The 22,870-nt window shown below is 34.4% G+C and overlaps 1 long non-coding RNA gene across 1 annotated transcript in view; it reads right to left on the minus strand.

The window, feature by feature from the left end:
- LOC132027739 (uncharacterized) overlaps positions 1–22,870 on the minus strand; it is a 39,499-nt gene that overhangs the window by 9,531 nt on the left and 7,098 nt on the right. The window contains exon 2 of the long non-coding RNA XR_009407181.1: positions 12,281–12,439. This is a non-coding gene — a long non-coding RNA (uncharacterized LOC132027739). The remainder of the gene's footprint in view (positions 1–12,280; positions 12,440–22,870) is intronic.

Here is a 22,870-nt window from a genome sequence, read left to right on the forward strand (position 1 = left end):
TGGGGTCCTGGGATCGAGTCCCGCATCGGGCTCTCTGCTCGGCAGGGAGCCTGCTTCCTCCTCTCTCTCTCTCTGCCTGCCTCTCGGCCTACTTGTGATTTCTCTCTGTCAAATAAATAAATAAAATCTTTAAAAAAAAAAAAAAAAATCATAATGTTGGCTGAATGTAAGTGTAAGAAATGACTTCTCCAGAAATGTGATATCTCACTTCAAAAACTATGATATTTATATTACCCTATTAAGGTTCACAGTATATTACCATAACATATATTTATGATATGCTTGCTGATTATTAGTAAATAGATTAATGATCATAAAAATATCCAATAATCGACTTTTCTTATTGTTTCTAGGATATTTCCAGTAAAAGTCACTTATTATAAACTAAATGTTACATATATATGCATTAAGATGCATGAATGTATATGCATACAAATAGATGATGCTTAAGATTTAAGGCTTATCCAGTGTGGTAAGTATGAATTATTTTATTTTACTTTTCAAACTGATAATTGGACATCAGAGTACCTGAATATTTTGTCTCATTTAAATGCACAGCAAATACAAAAATACTACTTTGATAAGTAAGCCCATGAATTATAATTCATACGACAATCTCATGTAACCTAACCTGCAGGCATCTATCAGCCAATGATATTTATTTGGAAATTATTGGGAATTGGAGCAATTTAAATAAATCCAGGCAGTCTTCCAAGGCTATGTGCAAGAACAGAAGTCTTTACTTCTGTGAAAAATCATCTTCCTTGATGCCAATTAAAATTATCAAGTATAAAGAATAACAAGATTATGGGGCGCCTGGGTGGCTCAGTGGGTTAAGCCGCTGCCTTCGGCTCAGGTCATGATCTCAAGGTCCTGGGATCGAGCCCCGCATCGGACTCTCTGCTCTGCAGGGAGCCTGCTTCCTCCTCTCTCTCTCTCTCTCTGCCTGTCTCTCTGCCTGCTTGTGATGTCTCTCTGTCAAATAAATAAATAAAATCTTTAAAAAAAAAAAAAAAAGTGAGTTAAGAATAACAAGATTATATTTAACTATGTCAAAAATCTTTAACTAGGTAAATGAAATTGTATGTCTTGCATATTTGCCTAAATTCTTGTTAGGAAATTCTGTATATAAATGCACATGAGTGAGAAACACTTTCTCTTGGGAGAAAAAATTCTCTGTTTTAATATTTACTTCATTTAAGTTCTACTTGATTAAAGAGCAGTTTTAAATCAAACGTGTATAAAGGTGTAATCAAATCTCCTTTAACTCCCCATGTGCTTCACATAATTCCAAGTGATTTAATCAATATTTGGCGGGGTGACAGATGTTAGCATCAATGGGCCATATGGTGTTATAAGTATCTACAGACAACAAAATAATAAAAATTCTATACTGATCTCCAGTCCTTTAAATTCTAACCTTATGATTGCTGGCTTTTAAGAGAAGTTATTAAAAGTAACATTTTTTAAGAAAAATCCACAAAAGTGGATTTTTTTTATATATATAGAATGCCTACTTTAAAAATGTTTATAAAGAGGCGCCTGGGTGGCTCAGTGGGTTAAAGCCTCTGCCTTCGGCTCAGGTCATGATCCCAGATCCCGGGATTGAGCCCCGCATCGGGCTCTTTGCTCAGCAGGGAGCCTGCTTCCTCCCCTCTCTCTCTGCCTGCCTCTCTGCCTACTTGTGATCTCTGTCTGTCAAAAAAAATAAATAAAATCTTTTAAAAAAATAAAATAAAAAATAAAAATGTTTATAAGCATCATGATATAAACTGTGAAATATTTCATCCTGTATTGGTGCACTCATATTGGTAATACAAAAATTTACTCTGGGGTGCCTGGGTGGCTCAGTCTTTAAGCGTTAAACAGCTGCCTTAGGCTCAGGTCATGATCCCAGGGTCCTGGGATCTGGCTCCCTGCTCAGCAGGAAGCCTGCATCTCCCTCCCATGCTCTCCCTGCTTGTGTTCCCTCTCTCTGTGTGTCTCTCTGTCAAATAAATAAATAAGATCTTTTAAAAAAATTATTCCAAAATTCTAAAATCTTATATATGTAAAATATCTCAGTGTTTCCTTAATGCACAGAAACAAACAAACAAACAAACAAAAACTTTAATTCAATCCACTCTTTTTAGAACATCCAATGTTAACATAAGTACCTTGAGGAAATTATCAGGGCATAAAGACACATATAATGTGTATTCTTGCACTTATTATTCCTGCCAGAATAATAATCACTGAAAACCAAACAGGAAAATATTTTGGAAAAGATTTCCTCATGTATCTGAACTAATTTATAAGTTCGAACTAGTCAATAAAGGACAGTAAGTGATTTATTTTTCCCCTCAAGCAACATGTACCTTAAATTTTTTATTAATTTTAAATTTCCACAAATTTAAGCCCATGTCCTAGAGCACAATCATCATTCTAAACACTGCCACAAATCAAATTTAATAAATCGTATTTTCTTTCCCTACCAAATTGGAAGAAATTGGAGACATGAATAACTTGATTTTCTTTCCAGTGATCTTGGAAAGTAAAGTGAGGGGAAGAAAATGTTCTTTGCTCTTTTTCTGGAATTGAAATGTCTTCTCTGTCAAACTTATACCCCATCTTTCTATGAAAGTTTTATTTACCATCTAAACACTTCACTTGAAAAGTACTTTACTATAATTTCTTTTTTTTAACTCTAAGATGTATTAATTATCAGATATTTTAATATTTATGGTGGTTATGTAAAGAACTTCCATCTTCCAAATTATATAGCAAGATACGAAGAATATTTAAGACCTAAGATCAAACTTAACCTAACATGATCCATAAGAAAAATGGAACTTGTAAACCAGAAAACCCTCATACTCATTTGTTGCAAAAATTGTAATTAAACTGATGGATATGTAATGTTTTAAATAAATTAAGTACTGAGATGTTGAAAGATATACATGCCATTTAGTTATAGAGTCCAAATCACTCATACAGAATAAAATGTTAAAGCCATTACTTTAACATCTTGGATATTGGTTTCTAGGAGTTAATAAATAAAGCATAAGTTTGCTTTGAAACAATGTAATCTTATTTAGATTGTGTGTGTGTGTGTGTGTGTGTGTGTGTTTGTGTTCCTAAACCCTCTGATCAGAGACTTTCCATTCTTACGTATTTGTTTACTGAAGCATATGAAATCAAAATAAACTTGTTAAGGTTTAAGTCATTTGCCCTACTGAAAGAATTCTCTCACCACTTCCCTTTCTTCACATGATCTTTGATGTGTCCAATTTAATAATGGTTTTCTGAGAGAATTACTGTCCAGAAGAATCTTGGAACATGTTGCCAATTATTACCACAATCTATCAGATCTTTTGTACCACATATTTGCCATCCCTGTTCTTTTTTTGTTTAGATTAACTGTTTTTGGTCTACTAAATATCTAAGAAATACTTTTAAGAAAGTTATATGTGTGGTGTATCTCCAAAATTCTTTGTATCTGAAAATGTCTTTCTGTTGTTTCAATTCATGAAAGAAAAAGCATCCTAATTTTATATTCTTGGGCTTCATATTTTTCTTCAAACTCTGTAGGTGTTACTACAACTGCCTTCTCGCATTTAATATAGGACAGAAATAGACCTATATCCTAATAAGTTTACTTTTGTTCCCTCTTAACCACTTCTAGATAATTGTACCAGGATACTTAAAGAATTATATTTCCAGGGGCGCCTGGCTGGCTCAGTGGGTTAAAGCCTCTGTCTTTGATTCAGGTCATGGTCTCAGGGTCCTGGGATCGAGTCCTGCATCGGGCTCTCTGCTTAGCAGGGAGCCTGCTTCCCTCTCTCTCTGCCTGCCTCTCTGCCTACTTGTGATCTCTCTCTGTCAAATAAATAAAATCTTAAAAAAAAAAAAAAAAGAATTACATTTCCAGCTTTAATTGTCACAGAATTTATGACAAAGACAAAAAAATCTCCTAGTGAGAAACGCAACGTTCTGTTTTATTTCCTACTCGAAGACTTCTCACTTTTGAACACTTTCTCCTCTACTTGTTCTTTTCTGTTACTGTGTAACATAATTATGATATTATGTGTGTATTATGTGTGTATAAATATGAGACATTATCTACTGACCACCCTTGAGGCATATAATAATTTAGATTATATCCTACAACTTACTGCCAACACTTCAAAATTTCTGATATATAATTAAATAGTGATGGTGATTGTTGTATCTTTAAGTAGCATGTGCCAAGAATATGAAGGGTCTGGATTTTTAGCTTACTTGCAAACTAATATGTTAGCTTGCAATAAATTCATAGAAAACTTTGCCAGAGACAAAGGGAAATGTATTAGTCGATGTGATAGCAATAACTCCAGACACATCATTGGGTTGTTCCCCGAACTGCAATTTTTATAGGGTAACACAGTGGGGATCAGATGATGCCTTGACATGGAGGAGGGGCCTTTTAAAGAAGAGGAGGCCTGACATGAGGAAGCCCCATTCTGTGAAAGGAGCTACCAGCAAACCTGTCCAATGTTTGTCTCTGTGAGAATTATTATCTTTACTATCTTAGAGAGTAAAATCTGCTCAAAGGGAGACATTATCTTCCAAGGCTGCTTTCTACAAAAACATCTTTGAAAAGATAGTTCAAAGTAAAAATTAATAGTAATGATAATGCCTTTATTTCAAAGGTATGCAAAAACACGAGAGACTCAAGGAAAATTTTCTCCCTACGTATACACTTAAAAGTCTGTTTCTTGTTCAAGCAAATTGGAACATCTTCTGGTTAGCACAGTTAAATGAAGCAGTTGGCACCCTTATACATCTTCCACCATTCCTCCTTTCTCATATGTTCTGTCACTCTTATTTTTCCTGCCATATTATAAAGATTTATTTTACAGTCCATTCTTCAACTATATTTAAGTGTGTTATGATTTTGTTAACAATTCAAGAAAATTTAGAGATAATAAACTAAACGTTTTGCTTGTCTCCATTTCCTTGCGACACCTCATTAGAATGGTAGAACTAAATCTCTTAATAGTGAAGAGGCTCCAAAGCATTTCTAGGAGAAACAAAAGTAAATGAAAACCTATTGGTGGCTAAAACGAAGCAAGTCATCAGCAGCCAAGATGATATGGGATTTGTAACTAAAGAAAAACCCAGAAACATAATTGCAGTCTAGACAAGTTCAGGAATGGAAGGGGTCCAAAACAGTAAAATAAATGAAAGTTCATCTCTACAGCAATTAGTCCCTTCATTGTGCCAAATGCTCTCTCTCAACCCTCTCCTCCATTGCTACTAAAACTGAATAAGGAAGGACAATTCTTGTTTTCCCAATCAAAGGAAAACTTTACAAAGATGCTCTTTTCTAGATGAAATAAATGACTTTGTGGAATTTAGGATTTTAGGATACAATTTATAGTAGCAGATTGCCCTTTTCTTTCCTGACATATCAGAAATATTGATTTATTTTCATTAGTTTTTCCTAAAAGGTTATAAGCTTCTTACAAAAGAGAGAAAGAAAGAACGTGTGCCTGTACACGAGTGAGAGTGGGGAGAGAGGCAGAGGGGAAGAGAGGGAATCTTAAGCAGGCTCCACGCTAAGTGTGGAGTCCAGTGCAGGGTGGATCTCATGACCCTAAGATCATGGCCTGAGAGGAAATTAGGAGATGGATGCTCAACCAACTGAGCCACCCAGATGCCCCCAAATATTTACATTTTAAAAATTATGTCCTCCATTATTTCTTTGAATAGAACTTCTGTTCATTCTTTCTAATGTATATATTAAGTACATAGATTTGTCTAAAATCTACATCCTATACTTCAGTGACCTCTATTTCCTTATCTTCTCAAATCTAGGATTGCTTCTCAGATTTTCCCTCCACACTGCTATATATATATATATATTTTTTTGCATTGTAAGTTATCTTCTATATCATTTAAAATATTATTTTGGTTTTGTTCTTTTCCTTTTTTATGCAATTCTTTTGAATCATGTTTATTTCCATTTTTATTCATTCATTATGTTTTCATTTTAACCTATTCTGTGTCCACCAATTTTTACCCACGTTTCATGGAACTCTTCCTTAGAAAAATGTTTTCCCATTTTTATAAAGCACATTTCAGGGCTAAAGGCTTTTGGATCTTCAGGTTGATATTTGTATTAATTTACAATATTTTTTATTTCTCTTTCTCCCTCCTCTCTATCCCTCTGTGTCTTCCTCTGTTGTCTGTCCCTTCCTTCCAACCCTCCTTCCCTCCACTTTTTCTTTTTCTCTTCTTCGTATCTTTATCTGATCTTGACTTGAGAAAGCTCTGTCTGAATAAGGATGTTAAGTGACATTGGAGCTCGGGTTTTTCTTGGTCCTTAGGAAATAGGTCAATTTCTTCCTCAACACCTCTAGCTGGAGGGTAGGGTGACTACCCAGTTTTGGTGTATAACACTGTTTCATTTATCTAAGCCTCAAGGAACTTGATATTACATTGTATTCAGTCTCCAGATGAAGCATGTAAAAATTGGACTGCTGCGTGCCCTCTGCCAATAGTATTGTTACCTCTCTACCTCCAGACCCCTTGGGCATTGCACATCTCAAGATAGGCAGGCTCAACCATCAAAAAAAAAATTATTTTTGCTCAGTGGTTTTCTGAAAACTTCAATAATAGCATCGATTTTCTAGTTGGTAAACATTCCTGCTGAATTAGGAAATATAAAGCTTGATGAAAGACAAGTAGTCCTCCTCACCCTAGCAAATTATCAATAGGCCTGTGATTGTGTCTTACCAACGTGATTTTACCAGTTTGTGTAGATCTGGGAACGTTCAACTTAGTTTCACCATTTGCTGACAAAATGTTTAAATAGTTTACATTGAGTGTTTTTAAGTAAATTATTAAGTAATCTATATGGGGGTTTGTTTTCAAATCTCATTTTATTTATTTAGTTGTTTGTTTATTAAGGGAGATGAGAGAGACAGAGGGGGAGAGAGATAATCTTAAGCAGGCTCCACGCCAGTGCAGAGCCTGAAGTGGGTGGGGCTCCATCTCACAATCCTGAGATCATGACCTGAGCCCGAATCAAAAGTCGGAAGCTTAATCGACAGAGCCACCCCTCAGATACCCTCAAATCTTATTTTAAAATAGTATATTTGAATATCAATTTAGTAATATAAAATGGAAATGAAACCGCCAAATATTTCAACCTTTGGCTAGTACATTATATTCCCAGGGTAATATATACTGCAATTGAAATGAAAACCAGAAAATTCCTTAACAATGACAACTGTAGAACCCTGGACACACGATGATTCCATCCAAACCCTTGCCCTAAGAGGCTTGACCAAACTCTAGCCTGGATTCCACTAGCGTGAAGCCGCACCCCTGAAATGATCCAGCTTTCCTAAAATCCTTGCCTGAGAAAGTTCAGTGCCACCAGGATAGTTTGCTGTTCATTCCAGCCAAAGCCCGGTGATAAGCAGATAGGCCCCTCAACTCCCCCACTGAGAACTGTTATTTTAAATAGCCTGCAATTATGCATCTTTTGACCTTTGAGATGCAAATCTATCACCCAGTACTGTTTCTTCGAAGACTGGAGAGCCCACCCTTTGACAAGGAAACATTCAGGGAGATAATTCTGACCCTTCTGGCCATGTGGGAGGAAAAGGGCCTAAGTGGCGGGAGCCATGCTCCTAGTTTCACCACTGAAAGTTTGTGTCTCCCCCCAGATAAGTGCCAGCTAGCAAGCCAGGTGGCTTGTCACATGGGCCAAGCCCCTGTATTCAACCTTGGTGCTTTTCCCCTTGCACACCACAACCTTTTAACCTTTTTTGCCTTTTCCTTCAGTGAAGTTGAGTTCAATTCATGCTGGACTCTCTTCCCTATTGCAACGGTGATTACTGAATAAAATCTGCCCCTACTTCTGTAACCAATGCCCAGATTTGTTTATCTTGAACAGTGAACATAAATGATTATAGGAAAGTGAGTGATACTGGTAAAGTGACTATGTTATAAGAATATGTCTTTAAAGGGAAGGGGATTCAGAAGTGGGCAAAATGGGTGAAGGAGATCAAGAGATACAAACTTCCAGTTATAAAATAAATAACTCATGGAGATAGAATGTACAGCCAGGTGATTCTAGACAATACATTTATTACAAAATTGAAAGTTGCTAAAAAGTCTTAAAAAGTTATCATCACAAGAAAACAAATGTTATGAATTTGTATGATGACAGATGGTGAATGGACTTAATATGGTGAATAATTCACAATGTATACAAATATCAAATTATTATGCTGTACAGCTGAAACTAATATAATGTATCTCAATTATACTTCAGTTAAAAAAAGTGACTACATTATAGGAATATAGTCTGTAAGTATACAGACTGACTACATTTTTTTTCTGCTTCCTTTTTACTTAAGAACTACAGTCCTGTATGACTAGATGCCTCAGTGGGTTAAGCCTCTGCTTTCAGCTCAGGTCATGATCTAGGGCCCTGGGATCAAACCCTGCATAGGGCTCTCTGCTCAGCGGGGAGCCTGCTTCCCCCCTCTCTCTGCCTGCCTCTCTGCCTACTTGTTCCCTCTGTCAAATAAATAAACAAATCTTAAACAAACAGACAAACAAACAGACAAAAAAAACTATACAGTCCTGACTTTTTCTATCCACATTGTTCCTATAATATGTTAAAGAGATTGACTAAGTGGCAGTTTTAGAGACGTAAATGAAGCTTAACTTCCATTTTGGTTACACAAACCAAAAATATCTTGGCACACAACCACTGTACCTTTATAATTTACTTCTCATGTTGGGAAAATCACCAGTAGACATACTGTTTTGACTTATTTAATTATTTCTGAGAGTTCTAGGTGCCCTAGTATTTCTTTTGAATCTTCTGCTAGTAGGGAAATGCCTGGATAATTTAAATTGAAATATTAAGTATAAATTACCCTGCTTTTTCTTTATCCAGAATGAAGTCAAGAAGATAATAATATTATGAAACTACATACATGGATAAAACTACCCATGTAAACATAAACACATAAAACAAATAGGATGAAATGTGGGATACTGGAATAGCCTTCTGCCTCAAAACCAAATGATCAAAATACACACACACACACACACACACAAATATATGTACTACTATGTGCATATAACTCTCCTTTTCCTACTCTATTTTCTATGTTTGTTAAGTTTATTGAAATTGCATTATTTCAGATACACTTCCTTAGTTATTATGGCCATTTAAAAAATATATATATATAATATTTAGATTAAAAACTCATCTAAGACAAAATATGGGGAAACATTTATTAAATAGAAAGGTAAGCAGAAATGTAACAAAATTTGGCAAGTGTAATTTATTATTTTTTCTTAGGCCGGAGTACAGAGATAGAGGATGGGAAAAAATTTTATGTCCTTTTACAAGTTATAACTATTACAAAATAATTCAAAGTTGTTACAGCAGGAAATGTTTCATAGCTTTAAATATTTTAAGCAAAGAAATGGTCACTTACTCTAGCTATTTGGTATCTTAAATTGCAATAAAGATGTTTTGGGGACTACCTTGTGAGTTACAGTTTTAATGTTTTTATAAAACATAGACATAAATATAAAACCTGTGTTCTGTCACAAGTAAATGGCAAACACGGATACCACTATTTTTAGCAAAGGGTTTTTTAGAATTATATATTAAGTATATTTGCATCTAGTGCTAGGACCATGAGAAAAGTATGTGGAGAGGAAATTATTACTATAAATTTTTATGCATTAACCTATTTTAAATTCTTTATTGGATGATTTTATAGAAATGTGCTTGGGCATTATCTAACTCTTCCAGTTATGGTGATTGAAAGTTCCAATTGTGGAGTTTTATAAGGCTGATAACCACTGAATAAAGAAAACAAATATTATACTATGGTAATAATTCAAATAAACCATAGCCCCATTTAGAATTTTGTTCTTACTAATATTTTAATTGTTTTATTAGCATAATGTTAGGAATATTCACAGATGGTAATCTTGCTTTTATGCCTTACAATTAATGGTAAATAATAGAGAAACTTGTAATCTTTTATACCTTCTCACTTTGGACAAGTTTATTAGCATAGTTGATATTTTTATCATTTCTATGGTGCTGTACAAAAAAATGTATCAGTGAATTTGCATTAATTGGTTACAGATAAGAAATCTTATATTAATAATAATGATAAAGATAATACTTTTTAAAGTAAAATGCCCTACATTTATAATTTTTGAATCTTCTACATCTGATCTGAAATGCTAAGCTTATTTCTTTGCTTATCATTACTTCTAAGGAACATTCCAGCAGAGAGAGAGAGAGTGTATAATGCTATGCTGTACTTATCAGGTTCTTCTTCAAAGTCACTTTTAAGACTTTCTTTTGCCCCCCATGCTTTTCACTTAGCTTAGTAACCATTCAACAGATGTAAACTACAGGAGGAGTGTGGATAGTGTATCTTAGTCATGTTGGCGTCTCTATACTTTGGGGAGAGTAAGGCAGCCGAAGAAAGCTATATTAAGGGGCAGACTCATAAACAAGGTTTTGCATGTTAATTATATCTGATAGAGGTAGGTTTTCAAGCTGACTCAGTCTGCAAAATAACAATATAAGAACTCTTGAAATATTGTGTGAGCCCAAGACATAAAAATTATTTTACCATATCTTATGTAGTTAGGTCTCAATTTTAATTCAATTCAAAGCAGGAAAAGAAAAAAAAAAAAAGCTGAATTTGTTTCACCTCATCTACATGATTCAGAAGAACTTAACCTTCAAAATGATTGATAGTGACCCAGTTTGCAAGAACAGGGGAAGCCTGGAAATGTATTTTTATGCTCAGTCACCTAGTCGAAGCTTTCCTGTGTAGCTGTGATACTAAAGGTAGGTCATCCTCAAGAAAGAGAAAGAAAAAGTTACTCGACTCCCACTCTTGCACTAAAAGAGGCTGCTTGGGGCACCTGGGTGGCTCAGTGGGTTAAAGCCTCTGCCTTGACTCAGGTCAGGATCTCAGGGTCCTGGGATCCAGCCCCACATCGGGCTCTCTGCTCAGCAGGGAGCCTGCTTCCTCCTCTCTCTCTCTCTCTGCCTGCCTCTCTGCCTGCTTGTGGGTCTCTCTGTCAAATAAATAAATAAAATCTTTAAAATAAATAAATAAATAAATAAATAAATAAATAAAAGAGGCTGCTATCTGCAGGTTCAGACAGAGCAGAGTAAGGACTAAGTTAAATGCTGAGCAGCTAGTAAACATCTTAAACATCTGGAAGGGGCTCATTGTATTGGCAAAAGCAACACCAGAGAATATAAATATGAGGCTAGGCTCCTGGATCCTCTGATGGCCCCTATGTTACTTTTTATAGGGTGAAGTCCTTTGCTATCATTGTGACCTGTCCCTTTCAGACAGTGAAGGATTGGTGGGATTTAGAAATGAACTTGGTGACCTTTACATTGCTGCTTTAATAGGGCAGTTACTTCCCAAAGAACACAATTAGCGATCTAAAAGAAGAAGGGATTCGAATAATAAGAGAATAATGGGCTTTGTTTTTCCTCTTCTAATTTTCTTCTCCTGCTTTAGAAAATAGGTGAGCATTTTTTGCTGCTTTATCCAAAGATGGAAATCTTTGAGGGTTTGGGGAAAGGGAGAAAGGGACAGCAGGTGTTTTTCATGGGATACACAGGTAAAGGAGTGGAGGAGGTGGCCAGCTTAGACTGGAACAGAAAAAAGGTGAAGTCATCCCCCCGCCGTGGGGCCTTCACATTTTAAATCCAAAAATCAAGAGGAAACAGTGTTATATCCAGGAAACAGAAGCTGTCAGGTAAGCCTAAGACCTGCTGCTTTCCTGGGGCCAGCTCTGCCCACAACAAAGCCTGGAGCAGGAGCTCGACTTAGCTCAGGGCATCTCCTCCTCCATCAGGAAGGACCTGGCTGAGAGTGGATTCCCTGTCTGCGCTTTATAATGAGCCACCACAGTTCCAACATTCCCGTTGCCCTCTGATAGCAAATATTGTCTGTAACCTTTTAAGCTTTGATATTTCTCTCAGAGCTATAAATTTGTTTTCTCTGAACTATAAATTTCTTCTCAGATATTGAGGAACAGCAATATATCAGAACAAAATCTCTCTCTAAAAACAAAACGAAATAGGGCAGTCAGTACTGAACAACACAAAGCACCCACACAAACACCCCACAACATCCACCAGTCTTTTCAAGACAATTCTGTGAGCAACGTGAGTGGGAACATAACCGAAAGTCATTTTCCAGCTTAATCATATCAGATTATTGAATACCTTCATCGTCAGTCCAAGGGGAATGAATTTCGAGAGAAGCTTGGGTCAAGGGAGCAGGATGTGGGAGCAGGGTCCTGCCGTTCTCTCCTCTGTCGGGTCCTTCCTTCACATTCCATCACACTTTCTTCCCTTGTCCCACCTCCCTTATTTTCAAATAACCTAGAAATAAATTTCAACCTTTATGAGTATTTAAAATTCATCTTGATTTTCTTCTCTGATAAGCAAAGTGTAAAATATTATAAAATAGAAATCAGTATCAGCAAAAGCAGTATTCTCAATAAAGACCACACATAATTGTAAAGAGGAAAAGTTAAAAAGTACTCACTAGTTATAAGGGTGCATATATTATTAAAACTGAAGATTAGCCACACATTTATGTTAATGAGCCGCAGACTGAATAATTGCGCTAATAGATATGTCTGAAAGATCAGGGTCTTCCTATGCTAATCTGCTATGATTTGGTTTTAAAATAAAGTTACCTAGTTTTAAAATAAAGTTACCTGGTTTTAAAATAAAGTTACCTAGTTACTAAAATAAATTTACCTAAGTAAATTTCTTATGGAAGTAGCAAGATTTTAATAAAAACAAGCTGGTTTAAAGACATTTTCTGAGTTGAGGTTGAGGGTGATTTTTGGGTAATCGTGAATTTGTAAAATAATTTGTATGTAAAGGTGAACGTAACTAAAAACTGTTAAAAAAAAAAAAGGTGAAGGTGGTGGTGATTTTTCAAATGAGGGAAATGCAGAGACTAGCACAGGATGAGAGCCCTGGCTGGGTGACCGTGATCTTAAATTTCTAGAGATCACTCAGGTAGTTGTTAATCCTGCCCTGATGGTTCAAGGGTAGGCTTATTCTTATTAGGTTAGATGCTCTTTTCCACATTTATGGCAATAATGAAGAGTTGCCACCTAAATTTGGTAATATGCAATGGTGCCTGCCTCGGTACACAATAAAACATTATTTGGATAATACAAAAGCAATTGTGAATGGGTTTCCTATAATGTCTGATACTTTTTCCATAATACATAAATATTAGCTTTTAAATAAAAACAAATCCAGAATGCAAACATTTACCATTAAGACTCAAGTAAACACGGTATTGCCCTGGACGCATGTTGGAGCGTTGCTCTATTGTCAGGTTTTTCAAATCCTAAATCCGATTACCATGATTGCAGTTTGCAGATAACAGCAGTAACTAAGAAAGCTGCTGATCAGAAATGACCAGTTACAGAGTAATTTGATGACAACAAGGAGAAAACTATGCTCAGAAGTGTAAATAAATGTACATCAGTGATTTTATATACCCTCTCTAAGTAAAGTGCCCTTGAAGAGTCTCTGTGTGTGTTTATCAGTGCACCTATATACTTGGTTATCTTTCATATATTAGAAAGCAGACATAGGGCAAGTCATATGCATAGTAGAGAGGGAAAAAAAAGCAAAGACCTTGATATTACATCTTAATCGGACAATAATAATCAACTTAGTCATTTATTTTATATTATCCCACCAAGAGCAGAAATCTTAGAAATAACTCTTCCCAGATTTAGGTAACAATTTTGCAAAAATTCTAAGAGCATAACATTGCCATATTTTATTGATGTTCTTAACTATGTTATTAATTTAATAGAATGAGAATTCTTCATCCCTTTCCACAAACCAAACTGGGTTTTATTTTTTATTTCACCTTGCATTTTGCTGTCTACCAGTGAGGTGATCACCTGCTTTATGTTTAGTTATTCAGACTTCACTTTCTATCAATTACGTATATATAGCCTTTGCTCAACTTTTATTGGATTTACTTCTGTTTTGTATCTATTTCAAGTTTTTACCTATATATTAGACAGCTATCCTTTGCCAATGTTAGATGTTGCAAATGTTTGGAAAAAAATTTTTCAAATAATTAACGATGAATAATTAAGTGATAATGTATATAGTGTTAGTATTAATATGATAGAGATTTCTGATTAATTTTGGAGAGAAAAAACACAAATATTCAGGTAAAAACAAGATGTCTGGGAAATATTATGTATTTACCTAAGGCAATATCAATGTTACTAATATGCTATACAGTTATTTAACTTAAATCTCCTAAGTTAATTAAAAAATCAGTAAATCTCCATTGGTTAACTAAACAAGTAGAATAATCATACTATTATTTTATTTTTAAATTATATTATCTGAGGCAATCCTATTTTCCATATAACAACAACAAAACATCATAAAACACAAATATCAAGAAGCTATTCTAATAGGGCTCTAAAAATATGACCAATTAAAGGCATATACTTGTGGAATGATACTAGCACTTGGCATTACTTATCTCCATAAAAAAAAAAAGTTTTTTAAAGAGGAAATACATGAAATCTCATCACAAAATAGCATTAACAGGTAAACATTTACAAAAGATTTTGACCATATGGAACACAAACTTTGAAACTCAATGAAGCAAACAAACAAATAAAAGAAAATGAAAAAAAAAAGAGAAAAAGAAATCCCATTACTCTCATTAGGAGATGTTTATTGCAAAAAGTATTCAATAGTTCATGATACCCCATCTTGTTTTTTGATCCTTAAACCCTAAAATATCTCTTTTGTCCTTTTTCAGAAAGTGTTTGAAGACTTCACAATTTGAGAACCACATGTATTTTTTAAAGATTTTAAACATTGCATTTCCCAAGTATGACAAGCCATTTTTTCTAGAAATTAATAAAGATGTGATGGTCTTACAGAACACAAACATTTCAGAAACACCTTCAGCAACATTTTTGACTGTTATATACCAAATTTTAGTATACAACCAAATTTGTTTCTACTCTCCCTAATTTATCTTGATCAACATGCTTATACTTAATCATTATAAATACATACAGATTCTTACCATAAACTTTGATTGTATATGTGCAAATATATGTCATGTGTACTTATCATTAGTCACATGTGTACTTATTATTAGTCACATGTGTATATAGGAATATATGTACAAGAGAGCTACTTTGAATTTTCATTTCAACTTGACAATTTTTATTTTTAAGATAGATTTTTATATCAATGTTTAAAAATCATATTCACATATTAATTATATTTGTTTATATGTAAGTTAAATTGTATATAAATATATTCTTATGAGCATTCTGTTTGTTTGTTTTTCAATTTTCTGGAAGAGATTTCTTGATACAGAGATTAGCTATTTCTGGAATATTATGCAAAAAAATCCCTTGCAAAATTCTCTAAGCTTGAAATTCTTTTTAAGGTTAAATAATTGTTAAAATAGTTTTATTAAAGGTTAACTTTCTAATCATAGCCTATGAATGTTCTAAGTATTTCCATTTCTTTAAAAAAAGGAAAATTGACCAAACACAAATATATAACTCAGTGCATATGTACAAAATGAAAAGTCATGGAATAGCCACACCTACATCATGAAACAACATCACAAAAGCTCTTTGTACTTCTTCCCAATCATTACATTTAATCTTTCCATGGGTAGTACCATATTAGCCACTACAGTATAGTTAAGTTTGCCTGTGTTTAAAATGTATAGATAAATGGAATAAATCAGTATATATTATATGTGTCATGTTTCTTTTATCTATTATTATACTTAGGAGTTTCATCTATGTTGTTGATGTAGTTGTATTTTATTAATTTTCTTTACTCCTTGAGAATCAATTTTGTGACTATATCACAATTTATTAATTTACTCTGGCAATAACTGTAGATTAAGGAGTTAAGAATCAGGTTTGTGGTGTGTTCTCTCTCTTTCTCCTGAAAAGGAAGAAGACACATGTCCCCGTCTAATCTTATAAAGTAACAATGATAGATCTCTTGGCAAAAAGTCCAAATTTCTTTTTCCCTGGCAAAAGAATTCTTATCTATGAATGTTTTTAACGATTGTTCCAGATTATCTAGGATTGCTTACTGTTAACACATCTGAGGTCTATGGATTTATAAGACATGGCTCCCCTGACAATGTCACATGGCTATAAAACTATCTGCACAAAAAATGTAGATGTTCCATGACCTAAATGACTATGTTTGTGCAACTTAGAAATGTTATCTGTTTTCTAAAGCCTGAGTATGTCTGACACTAGAAAAAAGAGCCTAGGAAATCTTGCAGGAGATCCTGAATTTCTGCCTTCCTTGTTTCTACATCTTGATTCTTTGTATTCTTGAAATAATGATAAAGCTTAAAGTAAGATCTCTAATTCATGAAAGTGTAACCTGACACTCTGATCCTCTCTGTTCTCTCAATGGACATTCAAATTGTTTTCAGTTTCAAGCTTACTTTAACTTGAGAACTCCTGAAGCAGACTGAGCTCAAAATTTTCATGCAGAGATTTATTGGGGCAATATCTGTAAAAGAGTGAGAATGTAGGGCTGGGCAGATATAAAACTTTCACAGTGAAATTGCAGCCTATGACACAAGAGATCCCTTTGGAAGCTCTGAATCTGGGTGGGCTTTTGGAGATTGCCCAAGAAAGCTGGAGATTTGCAATACACATTGACTAGCCATTGGAAGAGGAATTTTTCCAAGACCTTGGCAAACCATCTTCTGCATGAGGGAACATGAAGAGATGAGAGCTCAGCCCCTAGATGCTTTAGCATTTTTTTTTTTTTTTTGTCTTGCTATAGAGTTTTGAAGAAGGTGAGGAGGTAGGCCCCTGAATAAGGTGAGGAAATTAAGGCGGGGGAGGGTATGTCTTTTAGCAAAGGGGATAGGAAGTGCAAAGGTCCTGAGCAAATGGGGGTGGGGTTGGGGGTGGGGGCTAAGGTGGCTAAAGCCAGCAAGCTCCTGGTCAAGTGGCAGCAGATGGGTGGAGAGGTGGTAGGGGGCAGCTCCAATCCTGTAGTGTCTTTTTTTTTTTTTTTTTTCTTTGAAGACTTTATTTATTTATTTGACAGAGAGAGATCACAAGCAGGCAGAGAGGCAGGCAGAGAGTAAGGAAGGGAAGCAGGCTCCCCACCGAGCAGGGAGCCCCATACGAGAGTCGATCCCAGGACCCTGAGATCATGACCTGAGCCCAAGGCAGAGGCTTTAACCCACTGAGCCACCCAGGTGCCATGAATCCTGTAGAGTCTTGTAGGCCAATGAAAGGAATTTGGTTTTTATTCTTTTGTCAAGTGGGAAGCTACTGGGAGGCTTTGGGCACAGAGACATGATCTGATTTAGGTTATAATAGGATCCCTCCTTTTGTTCTGGTGATAAAATATTAAATAAAAATATAAATATTTTAGGGGGCAAAGGGGGGTGCAGTTAGCAGACTAATGCAATAATCCAGGTAAGAGATGATGATTTAGCTACAGAGACTGCTTAATCTCTATTGTATAGAAAACTCTGGGATAGAACTTCCCATCCTCACCGTACCTACAGATCAGCTGAATCATGTTTTTTTTTTTAATATAAACACTGATAACAACTGTTTTTATGAGATTCCTGTCAAGATTCAGAGCCCCTGATTTCTTCAAGGAAAAAATAAGAGAAACAGAAAGATGAGTAAAAAAAATCATCAGAATCCTTTCTTCCTGTGTACCTCTGAATAGATAAAAAATCCTTTACTATTTCTTAAATCTTCCAGAGAGACCCAGAGCACCATGCTTAGTCTTCAGAATAATTTTGACTATATACAGGTTTGTGTTTATACTTCTGTGAATAGTGTCCTGAATATTTTCTTACCTTGAAGAAAATCTAACATCAAATATAAATAATATGTGAGACTTAATCACTTTCTATTTATGACAAAGTTACTTTTTGAGTGATAAAATATTTTTTGAAGATATTAACAGTATAATTGTGAGAGGTACACCATTATGAACTTTTTTTTAAAGCATTATCTTTAACTAACATAACCAGCAATTGGCCAATATATAGATTCTTGTTTTCAAATGTCTATTATTCAGGTCATATATTGCTATAAGCAATATTTTTAAAAAATCAGCAAACCAAGAATTTCATATGGACAACCAGGGATTAAAAAAGAATAATTGAATCTATTTTGTGAAATAAGCTATATATTCCTTAGTAATTAGCATTTTTAATATAAACAAATTAAGCTATTAAAAAAAAAACCCTAAATGGATACATGTTCTGTGTCTAGCTTCAAATCTTTGTTAAATGACCATTGGTGAAGACCTTAGCTATGAATTGTCTTCTTAGTTTTAAGCCATCATGATTTTGTACTTTGCAAATAAAACTTTATTTATAATTTGAAATTGCTCTCCTGGTCTAATGATAGTTCATTTGTGGCTCGAATAGATTATCCTTAATGTCTAAATTCAGTTTTGAATGTTTTCTCCCTGATCTTCTTAGAATCTATTAAATGGATCTCCATTAGTGTTTGTCTTTTTTCATAGTTCCTAATGTATACCCCTAACCAGTGCTGGGATTACATATGATATATATGCCTCCGTGAGTAACTCCTTGATTTTACTGTGGTCGTGGCTTTCTTCTTTTATAATATTAATCAAAGAATCCAGTGTATCTATTTTCTAAATGTTTTCTTCTTTTCAAGAAAATTAAAATATTTATTATATAGTATGGAAGAAAATAAAACTTTATCTCTATCTCTCTGTCTCCTGATACACTGTTTTACATGGAGCATATATTCACAGTTTTCTTAAATCTCTCCAAGAGGGTCACTGAGAGTTGGTTCTTACTCTTTAAGTATTAACAGTTCTTTTTGTCACTGCACTGCATTTGATAATTGTGAATTTGCAAAACAATGTTACCAAATTGGGTATTGATATTATAAAAAAAGTTATATTCAATTCTACAAAGTGAAGAAGTCTGGGTCCCTGATTTATGAGCAGTCAGCTCAATGAGACACAATGATAAAGGTCTATACAGCATTTAGGGATTTACCTGTTAAATTAAATTGTGTTCAATTTAGAGACTAAAACCTGACTATAGTCTATTTGCAAGGGGTTGCAGCATGCAAGGTAAATCAGAAAAGGAAATGCTCTGTTCCTTGCCAGGGCCCAAGGGAGTTGCACAGGGTTCTTGAGTACTCTGAGTAATGGAAGGTCAGGATAGTAGTTTTAGATATGCAATACAAGAGTAAGCATGTGATATGACTTATTCAGTAAAGAGAGGAAGAGGAGAAATCAGAGATAATATCAGAGTTAAATATGGTCTCTCAGGAAAAAAGTCAGGTTCTGGTACTGGGAGAGTGAGTGAAAAAGTACTGGACTTTGAGCATTTTCTAGAGGCTTGACAAAAGTGACTTACTGACTCATTTTATTATTTCCTATTTCCTTGTCAAACAATGAATTTGTAAATAAAAATATGTTAATGTGAATCTGCATTAAATTTCATGACTTTGCTCATGTTTCATGATATCTAACAATGTGGTTTCTCAAACCATATTATGTTTAAGTGTTTCATGCTATTTTTGTAAAGCAATCGTAGTGTTTTTTAATAAAGATGCCTTTTTAGCATTTGTAATGGGAAATACAATAATATATTTCATAACTAACACATATTCTCAATTCAGTTACATTTTAGGTAATGAATGGTTTCACAAAGGAGATAAAAAATAGTTTGCATAAAATATACAAAGTATTATATATTCTTATCATTTTTGATATGGAATTGTATCTATTAAAAATAGTTAAATTAGAGAATATAAAACAAAATGAGTATTTGCTAGCCATTCAATTATTGTGATGACCATGAAGAATTTAAGGTGATTTGATCGACATTAACAGATTGTGTTTGGCCTCTCTCATTTGACTTTTCTGTTAAAATGAAGTCATACTGAATTTGGGTGGCCCTAAATCCAATGACTCATGTCCTCATAAGAAGACTATATGAAGATACAGGCACAGGAGGGAGAACCAGAGCTGAATATGGAAGCAGAGATTGCAGTGATCCATCTACAAGCCAAAGAACATCAAAGATGGCTGCAACAGGCAGAAGCTAGGAAAGAAGTGTGGGACCAACCCTTCCCTGGAGACTGCAGAGGGAGCATAAGCCTGTCAACACTTTGATATTAGACTTTGTGGCTCCAGAATTGTGAAAGAAAAGATTTCTATTGCTTTAGGCTATCATTTGTGGCATTTTGTTACCTCTGCATTAAGAAACTAATACGTAGGTACTAGAAATTCAATTCAAAGCAAGATCAGAATTCTAAGATCTGTTAGAATGACAGACAAGTATGCAGGTCATTACCAGGCATTGTGATATATATTATAATAGGGTGTTTTGGAGTACTAAATAGGACATCTAACTTAGAGTATCGGAAGACAAATAAGGCTTCCTGAAGCAAAGTATGTCTGAATAGAAACCTGAAAGATAAGATGCTAGAAAGAAAGGGAATGGAGAAGAATTCTTGCCCTGAAAAGTTGTGGCTATGGCAGGAATAATCTTAGCATATTTGGGGTATAAGTAATGTAGTAAAGGAAACAAACTAGTTTTTACAAGGGAGAGTGTGTGGAGATACATAGTCATAGAGGGAAGGGAGTGGGAGGGTAACAGGGTGATGGATATTAAGGAAGGCGCATGCTGTGATGTGCACTGGGTGTTATATGTAACTAACGAACCATTAAACAGTACATCAAAAATTAATATGTACTATATAGTGGCTAACTGAATATAATAAAACAAACAAACAAATAAACAAATAACACTTACATACCGGAGTATGTATGTGCACTGGGTGTTATATGTAACTAACGAACCATTAAACAGTATATCAAAAATTAATATGTACTATATAGTGGCTAACTGAATATAATAAAACAAACAAACAAATAAACAAATAACACTTACATACTGGAGTTAAGGAGACTGTTTAGTTCTGAAAGAATTGAGAAACATAGTGATAGATATTAGTTTTACTGAAGTGGATTAACTGATTTGGATAAGAATCTAAAGTTTTCTTACTCTTTGCCCAATAAATTGGATTTGCTCACCCAATCTAAGACAGAGAAGCTTGCCACTCTCCAACTGCCATCCATTAAGACAGACCCTGCACAGACAGATTTGCTTAACAAGCTTTCTACAAGATGTGTTTTTTCTTCTTCCTGAACACAGTTAGAATACATTTTTCAGCTTTCTTTACTGAAAGAAAGACATGGCCACATGACTGGGTTTTGGCCAAGAGAATGTGAAAAAAGGGAACTACAAGGCCTATAAACTTAGCGTGTTAAATCTTTCCTCATAAATGTCCTCATTCTTGATCTCTTTCCTGGTGATTTTAGGTGCAATGTTTTGAAGATATAAGAGCCATAAAATAGAAGGGATTCTCTTCTTTGATTTATGGATATGTTCCTAATGGATCACAAAGATTTAGGCCTGTATAGGATTTTTTGGATTTATTTGTTGTAGCAAATATAATTGCTCTAAATAACAATATAGACAAAGCAGAGAGATAAACAATAGGGAAAGCATTTATGAGAGAGAGAATGAGAGAGAAATCTAGGCTGCTTATGACCTGTGACCACTTCCCATAGAAATTTGGAAGGAGAGAGGAAAAAAATTAATTTTCAGAAGTCAAGAATTTGGAATAAAAAAGAGATAATGAGTAAAAAGAATCATTTATATTTTCTCTCAAAATTGACTTCTCCTTACAGAAATGTAAGATGTTGTTTTCTTTTACTCACATACATGACTTAGCATTGTACACTATTAAGATTTATAATAAAAAATCCCTTACATTATAAATAGTTTGATATTTTATGATAATGAATGTTAGAAAACATCTAAAAGATTATACTAGTAATCTAAGTTATACATTTGGTGTTGACAGTACAAAGGGAGAAAACCTTTGCTAATTCAAAATATATTTAGAAGAAGAAATTCAAATAAATTATTTGTAAAGATAGGACCAAAAGAGTCATTGAACAATATACTAAATGTTATGAAAAAAACCATATAGGTTTGGGTTCAGGACTCACAAGTAGAATCATCAGTCTGTAGGATGTTGTGTTTCATTGTCAAAGAAACAACATCTTGTAGGATGTGTGTGTGTGTGTGTGAGTTTATAGTGGAAGTACTTATTCAGAGAAAGTAAATAGATGGAGAAAGAAAAACACTAAAAATGAAATGCTAGCTAATTGTGAGATTTAGAAGAACCACTCACAGAGAATCACAGAGAATAGAGAACTCCATACTTTTCACATAGTTGATCTATCTGAAGCTGGAGTGATCACCTAACCTTTTTTTTCTCATCATTTCAACATGACATTTAAGCATATTTCCAAAACATGCTTAAAAGTTATTTTATAGAGCATATTTTCATCTGAACCACTTCTGCCTACTCCAGGCGGTGATATCATTGTGCATATAATTGAAGAAGGAAGTCATTTTGGAAAAAAAGGACAAATATTAATTAGTTTTCTTCATTTGAATTTCAGCTTAATAGAAAATACTTCACTTGAAAAAATGAAAACATGGTGCTATACTTGATTTGTTGCAAATATATCTTAGCTTTCTTATTATATTACTAAACACTCTCTACCTTTCTCCATATAGGTCAGTGGTACTCAGTACAAGGAGTATAATAATGTGGCCAATGCCAAAACAAGATTACACGGCATACCTGATAGAAGTGCAGTCCTTTCAAATGGAAAATGGAGTCCCAATCATGATAA

The sequence above is a fragment of the Mustela nigripes genome, chromosome 12, assembly GCF_022355385.1.
Source record: "Mustela nigripes isolate SB6536 chromosome 12, MUSNIG.SB6536, whole genome shotgun sequence".
Classification (NCBI taxonomy): Eukaryota; Metazoa; Chordata; class Mammalia; order Carnivora; family Mustelidae; genus Mustela; species Mustela nigripes.